General features: G+C 42.4%; 4 non-coding genes across 4 annotated transcripts; 2 read left to right on the forward strand and 2 right to left on the reverse strand.

Annotated features, from left to right (window-relative positions):
• Positions 1 to 1,568: 1,568 nt before the first annotated feature.
• Positions 1,569 to 1,641, forward strand: trnaf-gaa (transfer RNA phenylalanine (anticodon GAA)). The gene has a single exon. It is a non-coding gene; the product is annotated as a tRNA-Phe (tRNA).
• Positions 1,642 to 1,750: 109 nt separating this feature from the next.
• Positions 1,751 to 1,823, forward strand: trnav-aac (transfer RNA valine (anticodon AAC)). The gene has a single exon. It is a non-coding gene; the product is annotated as a tRNA-Val (tRNA).
• Positions 1,824 to 2,397: 574 nt separating this feature from the next.
• Positions 2,398 to 2,469, reverse strand: trnah-gug (transfer RNA histidin (anticodon GUG)). Its single transcript has one exon. It is a non-coding gene; the product is annotated as a tRNA-His (tRNA).
• A 7,470-nt stretch (positions 2,470 to 9,939) lies between these two features.
• Positions 9,940 to 10,021, reverse strand: trnal-uag (transfer RNA leucine (anticodon UAG)). Its single transcript has one exon. It is a non-coding gene; the product is annotated as a tRNA-Leu (tRNA).
• Between the last annotated feature and the right edge of the window lie 2,122 nt (positions 10,022 to 12,143).

The raw sequence follows: 12,143 nt of genomic DNA on the forward strand, positions 1-12,143 counted from the left end.
CCAGTCTCCCGCGTGACAGGTGGGGACAGGTGACAGGTCCTATACTAACGAGGAAGACATCGCTCTCTCCGACCCCCGGCATCGTGTCCCGACCCACCGTGCTGGAAGCCGACGCGTGCTGTGATTCCTTTACGGAGCAGAAATGACAACCGAGGAGCCGAGAGATCATTTCAGCATTTCGCGTCTGAACGGAAAACACAAACGACCAACTCGGAATGACTTGCCTTTGACGCTTCTCAAAGCGTTCTTTGTGCATCGAACAGACCCACTCGCCTCTTAGTGTGGCGGGATCTGCACAGTGCATGTCGCAGCGCTTCCTGCTTTCACTTCAATGTGCTTCCTGATGTCGAGTCGACTGCCGTGCGGAGGCTCTGAAAGCGAGAGCAATGAAAAGGTGCACGACGCTGTGAAAGAAAACAGAGAAGTGAAAGGCAGTCATTTCTCTAAGGAGGTGAAAGAAAAGCTACTCCCCGTCGGGGAATCGAACCCCGGTCTCCCGCGTGACAGGTGGGGACAGGTGACAGGTCCTATACTAACGAGGAAGACATCGCTCTCTCCGACCCCCGGCATCGTGTCCCGACCCACCGTGCTGGAAGCCGACGCGTGCTGTGATCCCTTTACGGAGCAGAAATGACAACCGAGGAGCCGAGAGATCATGTCAGCATTTCGCGTCTGAACGGAAAACACAAACGACCAACTCGGAATGACTTGCCTTTGACGCTTTTCAAAGTGTTCTTTGTGCACGACGACTGCGCCGCCTAGCAGATACAAAGGGGTTGTACAACTTTGAACTAGCAAATGGAAGAGGGCTAAGCCCCCTCTCTTTTAGCCCAGGTTCGATCTGTCTCCCAGAATCACCAGGGCGCACACACACACACACACCCGTGCCGTTGAAGTGCTCTGCTTCATTTCTAAGGGCAACTCAACATTCACTCCTATCCCGAGTGCAGAAAAGACAGCATCCACAGCAACAACAGCTCAGGTCTCTGCACAGGAGCTAAGCTGCCCTCATCTCCTCTGCTCTGCGGCTCCTGCAGAGTGGAGTCCTGCCTGGAGCCGTGTTTGCAGGCGGCGGCTCCCCGCGCCCTGTCTGGGCGTCGTGTCCAAGAGCTCCTGGGAGGAAGAGAGAGCCCTCCCACTCGGGGGCTTTTCCACGGTCTGTGTGAGGAGGGGCGGGTGTGTCCAGTAGCTTATCGAGCCGAAGCCTGGGGCGGCGGAGAGCTGTGATCGTGCAGACCTTGAGGTGTCACCTCTTTGTCTGCTTTCCCGCCCCCCCTCCGCCCAAGCTCTGCTCCAAAGTAGCCCGGCAACACCTCACACCTGCACGTGTCACAACCTAAGGTGCGGTCATGAGACACCCATGGGGTGTCGTTCTGTTCTTGCTAATTGTTTCCTGCCCGTCGCAGGCAGGAGTCCATGCGAGGAAGATGCGCTGGACAGAGCTCAGAGGGCGCAGCTGGGTGGCTTTCCTTCTGAGTGACGTTCCTGCAACACTCTCCCGCTACTCTTGGTGCGCTCATGCCACAACACAGGAAGGCTGGAGCAGGTGGCTATGGGCTTTGCGCACTGCCGAAATAGCTCAGTTGGGAGAGCGTTAGACTGAAGATCTAAAGGTCCCTGGTTCGATCCCGGGTTTCGGCATTTCGTTTCATCGCGACCTTTGTTCCTCTCTCCAGCGCCACCTGCCTAAAGTGACGCGTCCCTTTCTCAGCCCGAAACGCAAGCGAGACACCAGCAGCAGTCCCTACAGGTTTCCGTAGTGTAGCGGCTATCACGTTCGCCTAACACGCGAAAGGTCCCCGGTTCGAGACCGGGCGGAAACAGCCTCGTTTTGCACGCTCCTGTACTTCACAGAGGTCTTGAGCGACCGGTCATTTGTTCCCAATGTATTTCCGGTGCCTTCGTGCACTCTTGTACCAAACGCACGTTCCTTCTGTACGCGGAGCCGATCATTTGCAATTGGGCTGTGCCGACAGACCAGGTCGAGCTCTGTCGGCTCAAAAGCAGCGCAGGACCTGCAAGAACAACAGAAAGATTAGCATCCAGCGGGGGCCTCTTAGTGAGCCCAAGAGCTCATCAAGAATCGGCTCCAGCAACAGGGCTGGGCGCATTGTTCCATTCCCCGCCCACTCTCGGTGTAAACAAGTCCCTCCTGGTCTCTGCTTGAAATGCACTTTCCTGCGTTTGCTTTGGTGTAACTGGCTTCCCCTGCATGGGCGAATGTGAAGAAGATCCTTAGTAAGTCATTGAAGAAAACCGAGAAGAGGTCGGAGTGGCCTCTGTCGTTCATGAACGATCCAGTCAGGCAGTACTCCTCTGTAAAGCGCCGTTCGTTCACATCGATTGGCTTTTTTTTGCCTTCATTCGTTCGAGTGGTAAAAGCAGACGCCCCTATTCTGCCGTGACCCGGATTCGAACCGGGGTTGTTGCGGCCACAACGCAAAGTACTGACCACTATACGATCACAGCGAGTTACCGAGACACACGCGGCAGGGCGGAAAGGGCTGTGCTCTCTTCGTGTGACATAATTCGAAAAAGTCCTGATGTTGCATTTCAACTGAGCCCCAGTATACATCGACCCTTCGACACTCTGAGTGACAACTCTCTTGCGTGTTTTCTCATATTTATGTAGTTTGCTTGCATGATGCCGGTGAAGTGGAAATCTAATAAGTAAATTGATTCTTAAAAATGTAGAGAGGTTTGAAAAAATATATTGGTGCTTTTAGATAATATATTTCAAGGATGTAACTGCTGTGCTACAGTGCGTGCAGAATTTTAGAAAACAGTTCGTCAACAAAGTACACTGTTTAGGTTAGTTTAGAAGACAATGTACCAAAACAATATATGCTGTCTGGGTCATTAGAATTAGCTGAAAGTAACTGTTAAGCTTTGAATAACAAATCTAGTTTTTCTTCTCTCGCTCTATGATGTAATCTGTTTTCTCTTAGAGAAAGGGGAAGTTTTAGAAGGGACCAAGTGCTGAATTTTTTTACAGCGCAACGTCTTATAAAAACCCTGTACTGCTTGTAACAAATTGAGTCTCTGGTTGCACTTTGCAGGGCTCCCAATATTGCAATATTGAAATAAAGACCTTACTCAGGTGAGAACTCTCTCTTGTGGCTTCCTTGATAGTTATATTTCCATGACAATTTGGGGGCTCGTCCGGGATCACAAACCTGAGCGCGAACGGCTGCTGAAACTCCATCCGGACCCGGACAATTTTAGCAAATTGGACGAACCTCGGAGGATAAACTGTTTATCCTTCCAGAGACGCGTCTGGAGAATTGGCAGCTGTCTGACGTCAGTAAGTGATCCTTTAAAATTAATAGTTATATTTCCATGACAAGAGAAAAACCATCAACACCCCTACCACCTCCACCAATCCTAACCTTGTTTTTACTATACCCTCTGACCTTTCCCTTTCACCCCTTTGCATCCTCAGCTAACATATTTTAAAATTACAATAGACTGTATAGTATTTATGTTTAAAATTAAGGTAAATATGTCAAAATATCAAAATCCAACTGCACAGTGCTATTGTAAGAATGCTTGTCAAGTTCTCAAACAAACCTGCATTGTATTTTTAAAATATTTCAGCAGAGGATTCTGGATAACTGGAGTATAAATGAAGATTCGACGATAATTTTTTTTGAGTGAATATGGTTTTCTGGGGAGTTGCAATGTTGGGCATTATTGGACATTTCCCGGTGACCCTGACACGTGTTAAACACTCGCATTTCCTGCAAATATTAAAATGGTTAAGGTTTCGCTGAGAAATCCAATCGACTGAAGACAATGTTTATATTGCAAAAGAACCCCGTCCTTGGGTGGACTCGAACCACCAACCTTTCGGTTAACAGCCGAACGCGCTAACCGACTGGTAAGGTCATTTCTCGAATCACAAGTTTTCGGTTAAAAAAAAATCTCTTCCCGTTTATTTTGCCAGCCGGTAATATTTCTTCTGCACTGATAACCAAGAATTGAATTTCATTTTTCGCAAGCTGTGTGAATTTCATCAAAAACAAGTTTTCCAGAAAGTAAATGAACACATGCATTTAACGAAATCAAGCCCTTTGTGATTGCCCGAAATGATACGTTCTGTACTACAAGATAGGAAGAAAGACACGGCTGGGATTTGAATCTCGGTTCTTTTGTTTAATAGAGAAGCGCTTTAACCAACTAGGCTACGGTGACAGGACACCCATCACCTTTTACACCCACTTGGACACACCGCTCTGAGACATCTGCGTTCAGTAAGCGCTGAACCTGCGCTCAGAGCAAATTGCCTCTTTTACATAGCAGCCCCGACACTGAGAAACGAAGAGAACTGGCTTTTATCTGCCATTTTCATGTCCAATGCGTTTGACATCTCCCAAGGGCGACAGAGTTCTATTGCGACACTATTTCTTCTTCTTTTTTATTTCTGTATGCTTTGATAAAAAACGAGAAATCGTGCAACGGAAAAATATCTTTTTTTCATAGAGAAAACGTGCACCAGGAAATGTTGTGTTGAGAAGAAATGATTTAACATGATACGTGACCTAATTTATCGGAGCAATTGCTCGACCAGCAAGATCTGGAGAGGTTGGAGAGTCTGGTGGATGTGATAATTATACGGTGTTGTGGAAGAAAACAGTCTTTCTTTGAATTCTCAGTCAATCGGAATTTCAGTGCGAAACATAAACCCCTTGTCTGATTTAAAGAGATTATATTTTAAAACTCATAAAAAATCAGAAAACACATGTTTCTCACTTTGAAATTTTAGACGGAGCGGTGCATGACTAGTAGCGGCGCTGAGCACACTATGGGGGAATTCAGGTCATGTGAAATGCCAGCGGTTTAATAAACAACGCGTCTGATTTCGGATCATAAGATTGTAGGTTCGACTTCTACCTGGTTCGTGTAAATTTTATTCAAGCTCCTCAGTAATAGATGTATATTATGTAATGAACTGCACCTGAAAGCAAACGTTGGGTCTGTTTCCTTTGTTTTCCAGCATGAAATAGCAAATCGTTACAAAAAGCACCTGCTAATGTCCAATAGCGGGTTTTGTTTTCAAATTACAGTTTCAGGCTTCAGACACTTTTTAATAAAACAAAAGTGTCCGGAAACTCATTAACTTTCAGGTTTGCTTGAACCTGTATTAAAAAAAGTTATCTGAAACTTCCGGGATTCCATTATCTGATGTAGCTGTCTCTAAAGTTGGACGTGATGTTAAGCAGATGTGAACTGTGCCTTTTCTCTTAAAAAAAAAAAAGTTCTTTTTTCCCCTCCACTCCAATGCTGGAGACTGTAAGCCTGTGTGAGCTCCACACTGCGTGTCCTGTACTGCTCTATTTTGTTTTGATTATCTATGTGGTGTACAGATAGAACTCAACTGCATGGGGTGAATTCCGTGTTCAGGACCAGCAGAACCTGAAAAAGTAACAGCTGACCTCGACATGATTTGAACACGCAGCCTTCTGATCTGGAGTCAGGCGCGCTACCGTGGCGCCGCGAAGTCACGGTTGTCAGTTCTGTTGAATTTCCCAAAGGAGACAAATCAGCTTCACAAAAAAAAAATCTCCTGTGAAGAGCGCAGCTCTCCGAAGAGAGTCTCTTCTTCACAGACCACATTTTATTCTTCCTGCGCAGCTCTTGTGCAGGTGTTGTTCTCAATTACAGATCCAGGAACACTGATTTTTTTTCTATTTTTTTTTTAATTAAGTACCCCATGGTGCAACGGTAGCACGTCTGACTCTAAATCCCCAAGTTCATTTTCAAAGTATATCGGAGTCAACTGATACTGATCAGGTTCTGCTGCTACTGAACCCGCAGTCTTCACCTTAAGGTTCAATTCCTCAAGCCTTTTGACCTTATATGTCCATCCCTTCTCGTCAAAACTCGTATTTTCACAGAGTACCCTTCAGAAATCGCAGTATAGAATGAAAAAACTCCAGAAGATCTCGGCCGCTGTTGGTGATTTTCTCTGGAAATTTTACGGAGTGTATCAGTTTCACTGAGACCGAGAAGTGTTAAGCTGTACATGAGTCTTTGTGGTTCGGTTGTTAACCAAAAGGGTGGTGGTTTGAGCCCTCCCAGGGACACTATGAGCCTTTTAATGTACACACCCGTCTCACTTTATCTCCACGGCCGGTCTTGTACCGAAATCAAATACAGAGCCCGTAGGAGGCAGTAAGCTCGCATATATAGCTCACTGTTTATATAATGAAGAAGCAGAGGTTAGTTTCTCATCTGCGCGTTACAGAGCCTTACGCAACTCGTACTGTACCAACAGCTAGGGTTTGATCCCTGCACGGGCTATTAGTTGAAAAGCCATTGTAAATGACGTGTAAGAGATTTATAGATACTGTAGATCAGTAGTTCTCAAACTGTGGCACGCGTACCGGCAGTGGTACGTGGAGTGCCACCAGGTGGTACGCCAAATGACCCTGGAACTGTGTAGTGTGCACTGAAAAATCGGGACGGGTTTTCATATTTTGTATTTTAATACTTGTCGAATACGCAGCCTACATACTACGATACAGTGCATGCTAATACTTCAGTGGACACAAGAGATACTCTGTAATTCTATACCACTCTATAGGAATGCGTGCTACGGATGCAAGTGACCAATTGTATTTAAAAAAAAGCTATTGTATCTCCAGCAAATAGGGAGAAAGGAGAATTAGCGTGATTTTGGAACAATGCCAACATTGTAAACACAGGAATGCATAGAAATACGTGCTACGAACGCAGGCAATCTTGTGAGCACATGAAAGCGTGATAGCAAAATATTTAAGAACTGTTCGAATTTGAGAAAAATACACCAAGCGTCTCTGTGTTTCGCTCCCATGCGCATGAAATAAAAACTTTAAATAAATACGGAAATAAAAACAGAAACGCGGAAAAATGCAAGCTTGCGGATTGCTAAAGCAGGTAAGCTACACTATTTTTGAAGAACCTTATTTACCGTTGGCAAAAGAGCTGACACGTATTATGTGTGGAGAAAAAGCTGCTAAACAGCTTGACCTGCTGCCCCCCTCCCCCTGAAAGACACAGTCATTCAAAGAATTATTGAAATGAAGGATTATATCAAAAGTACACTGATAGAGCGTGTTAAGATGAGCAGATGTTTTTCACTGCAATTAGATGAGTCTGTAGTCGATTTGGCCAATTTGCTCATTTATGTTAGATACGAGTTTGAGGGTATGTCCCATAAAGACTTTCTGTTCTGTTCTGTAAACCGCTACCAACAGGAACTACAGGAGAGCACATATTTCAGCTTCAGAATGAATTTATCGAAGAGAATGACCTCGACTTGATAAAATGCGTCTGAGTTTGTACAGACGGTGCTAGAGCAATGACAAGCCGACATAACGGTGCAGTTGCACGAATTAGAGAGGTTGCTCCAGAAATTAATGTACGCATTACAACATCCACCGCGAGACCTTTGCCGTCAAGAAAATGCCTGACGATTTAATATCTGTTAGACTCTGTTGTGAATTGTATCAAGGCTCGAAAAATTAATTCACATCTCCTTTGCTCAACTAAATAGGCTCACTCCTCTCACTGAAATGGTGCTTTTTTATTAGTTGTTGTTAATGTTTTTTTTCTGTAAAATACTTTGAGAAGCCACCTTTAAAGGCGCTATATCAAATAAAGTTCATTATTATAATATTTATTTCTGGGGTTCCTATGAGATGATGACTTGTAGGTGGTACTTGGATGCTTTGGTTGGATTAGGGGTGGTACTTGGTCCAAAAAGTTTGAGAACCACTGCTGTAGATACTTTATTGATCCCATGAGGGAAATTAATAAAGCTTATCCAGCTAGCTTTTATGTTTCACACTAAATTGCGATCTTGAAACCAAAATAATTAGAAATATGGAACACAACCGTTGTTCTCCAAGAAGGAAAGCTGTTTAACACTGACGTCACTCCTTTTTATTTAACCCAGATTGTGAAGACAACTCCACCCTATCAAAGGTAATTGTTGCACAAAAGTTGGAAAGCACACTCTGAATCCATCTGTACTGTATATTTGATTTCCGCGATCCGTTCAAGGCTGCTTGGTGCTTCGCAAGCAAGTCATTTCAGGGAAGAAACTCAGTTTAGAGAACTACTGGTGCATTTTCACTCATTGAATTTGATCTTTGTACTCTCTTTTCATTCTCAGCTATAATATTTCAAAATTACAGTTCGGATTTGTTGGAAAACTTCACAGGCATTATTAAGTTAGGACTGTACAATTGTATTTTAATATCTTGGTATATTTACCTTCATTTTAATATGGATGTAACCATAAATGTTGTACTTTTGTCGTACATTTTAACTGAGGACGCACGACGACTATTATACCTTGTGATACATGCAAAACATCTGTAAACGAAGATGTAATTACAGTCAAATTGGCAATTAACAGAAAACCACAATTGTATAATATTATTTCTCTATGTCGATGATCAGTTGAAGGATTTGAAGAAACTATATATTATTCCTCGATATCGATGATCAGTTGAAGGATTTGAAGAAACAGCAGCGATAGCAGGTGATTTTGGTTTTGAACCCATCTTTACACCTCAATAATCCATTTGTCCTCGAAAAAAGAAAAGACAGGCATGTTTTGAGTCTCATAATGATCATCTTCTCGATCCAAAGAAACATATAAATTTGATTCCTTCCGTAGTATTTGGGATTTTCTTACGAAGATCTCACGAAGTATTGCCAGGATCTATATTTAGCGTTCGGTAGTGATAACACTGCTGATATTGATTGAGTAGAAATCTATGATGTATTGACAACTTTATCTGAAGCGAGAAGTCCTAGAACGCTGCCTATGAAGTGTTAGGATTCATACCAAGATATACTTTTTGTTTTCAACCCAAAATGCTGCTATTGCATTAATCATTATATGAACTATACCAGTTTTGGTAGCTTCTCTGCATGATTTTTCAAAACTGAAACTAATTACAAAATTATTTAAGATCAACCATGACAAAAAATTATAAATCAGGACTAATATTAATATCAACTGATGTTACTACAGAAAAAAAGATTTAACTGAAATATTAATAAGACTATTTGTGATTATGTCACTTCTCTGCTTCAAGGTCAATATAAGACTCTGAAAGTAGTAAAGCAAAACTGAACTCAAAATCATATTAGGAATTCTGAGCGATATCTCCATACAGGTAATCCAACAGAACGTTGAAATATTTGAATATCATCTCTCTGTATATTGCGCTGCTTTTAACCTAGAGTAAAACTATTGGATTGAAGGAATGCTAACCGCTGGGTTAAAATGTATAGTTGTTATTTGGAGAAATCTGTAAACTCGTGATCTTATATGTTTTAAAAGACAGCACAGGAAAAAACAGTGCTGATTATTTTCCGGAGACGGAGCACTGATGACCTATCTGAGCTAATCGATAAAACCCACCCAGTGGATACTCTAGCAGAACATCAAAGAACATTCACCTTTGTATCCAAAGAAACCACAGGAACAACATCAGGTAGCACAATCAATTCCCCTTTTAAATCTTTCCTGTAAGGTATGCTATGTGAATTCATGAAGTTAATCCTCTGATCTCTTTTGAGCACGAACAAAGTATTTCTGATGGAGCGCTCTGTTCAAAGATAAGCTATTACCCCTGCCAACGATTCGGCGTGAAGAATTAAAAGTTTCACAGACAAAAGCAGCTCACCACCACAGCCAATATTGAATGTACTGTACTTGCCGGTACACTATCATGTGCACTGCCTCAAAAGTGATCTTGGCAGATGTTGTTCCCTACATAAAGCTGAACATGCCAAAGAGAATTTTTGTTGAGAAAACAACATATTTTTTCTGCCTTGATGTTTAGCCTGTCTTTTAGAAAGTCTATCTCTAAACACCTCCTGCAGCCTAACAAAAAGCACTTTTACTGGTCGTATTGCAGGTCTTAAAACACTAACATTTGGCAGCGGTGGGATTCGAACCCACGCTCCCAGAGAGACTGGAGCCTAAATCCAGCGCCTTAGACCTCTCGGCCACACTACCTTCCTCCATGTCTGTTTTCCTCACATTCCTGGCTTGGACTGGGGGGCTTCAGCTCTTGTCGTCCGATGATATCATGACATGTGGAAGTGACTGCAACTTTATCTTCCGAGATGCTTTCAATAGCACAAATGCTACTTTCACCGGCACAAACATAGCAATAACGAAAGAGGTGGGTTTCATCCTTTGTGCTGTTTGTAGGGGCGCAACTCTACGTCGATCTACTGACTTGAAGAGCAAAAATCAAAATCCTCTGCTATTACTGTTGCTTTTTTCATAGTTTCTTTAAATCCTTCATTTGAACATAGATTTTGAAGGATATTGATGATAATACCACATAAATTGTGGTTTTCTTGTGATCGCCAATTTTTTTCAAATACCAGCCTTTTTTACAGTTCCTTGCGTGTTTCACAAGGTATAATAGCCCCCCTCGCATCCTCAGCTAACATATTTTAAAATTACAATAGATTATACAGCATGCATGTTTACATTTATATTAAAATTAAAGTAAATATACCAGAATACATACAGTGCTAACCCAATAATTCTTGTCAGGTTCTCCAACAAATCTGTGTTGTTATTTTAACATGTTTCAGCTGAGGGTGCAACAGGAGTATAAATGATATTTCCCGCCAGCCGTTCAAAGACCAAATTCCATGAGTGAACATTATTTTCTCAGAAGTTGCCGGTAATGGACTTTGCCGGTGGTAATGAATTATATCCACAACTGTTGTAGTAGTTCCTTCTTGAAATTCGACACGTGCAAAGCACTCGTAATATCATAGGTGTTAAAGTTCGCTGAGTCTATTTGAGTCATGGTGTGTATCCCTGCCTATCATTGGGAGACGGGTAGCTTTTTTACACTCAGATTCCAATCTTCAATGCTTTGTGTGAGAGCTTACATAACTTTCATTTTCTCACATTTTCTGACGACTGTTCCAAAGGGGCACCCTGTCAATTCCGAATACTTTTCAAAAATCTGCCTGCATGTTTGATTATTGTCATTTCATTTCGAAAAAGTTCAATATTGATCATAACTAAAGAAAATAATGATCACGAACAAAAAAGGGATAAAGATGCGAGTCGATCTTGAATCACAGCTGGGTGACACGGTCTTCTGTTCTGATATGGTTGTACGAGAAACAGGAGGAATCGCCAATCTCCTATAGAACATGAGTTGAATCAGGAGTGAGACATTTCGTATACTCGTGCATATGTCAACGCCTGACCTACATCGTAAAACTAACATTAAGTTGTCAGAGACATTCATTTATATACAAACAAGAGAGAAACCAAGTAATAATTCTACATTAGTTCAGGTGGGTAAACCTGAACTAACTAACTAATAAGCCTATTAATAATTCTACATTAACGTGTCCTACACTGATCAGACTAATTGACATGGTCTGATTCAGAGCCTGTGCAGTTCGTGCTAATTACAACAAGGACAGTTCTGAACCCTCATCACCGAACTGAGCACAAGTTCAGCTGTTCTCCAGTTTTGTTACGCATGGTTTTTCATTGCAATTGAGTTCAGAGCTGGAGCTGAACTCCAGACAGTACAGTGTTTTGGGTAAGTTGTCGAAATTCGCATGAGGCTGCAGACAACTTACCTAAAGTGTGTTCTATAGCTTTCAGGTGGAGTTCATTTATATAAAAGAATGTAAGTGGTATAAACGAAACAAGCCAGACGGCAGTCCAACCTACAGTATAATTTTCTGATGGAAGTCCTGACGCGTTATTCATTACGCCACTGACCCTGCTATTGTAGTGCTAAAATAAAACACGTTTTCTACATTTATATCTGTTTAAAAATCACTATCTAAAAAAGACAAAGGGTTTGTGTGTCGCGCTAAAATTCCGCTTCATTTCGAATGCAAATAAAAACCATTTTGTTCCAAGAAATCATAAATTTGTCACATCCTTCATACTACGTATATAGTAATAAGTATACGAATAAATACTCGGAAGAAGCCGCTCAGGTATTAGAGAGATTTAAAATCGGATCGGAGGATTTAAAGTCCAGACTGCAAACCAACAGCTGACACAGGTCTTTTATAGAACCGTTTTGATTTCCTCTACTTTGTCCCCGTGACGTCATTGTCCTGCTCACAGCCGAGCCCGA

This window comes from Lepisosteus oculatus, chromosome 14 (assembly GCF_040954835.1).
Source record: "Lepisosteus oculatus isolate fLepOcu1 chromosome 14, fLepOcu1.hap2, whole genome shotgun sequence".
Taxonomy (NCBI): domain Eukaryota; kingdom Metazoa; phylum Chordata; class Actinopteri; order Semionotiformes; family Lepisosteidae; genus Lepisosteus; species Lepisosteus oculatus.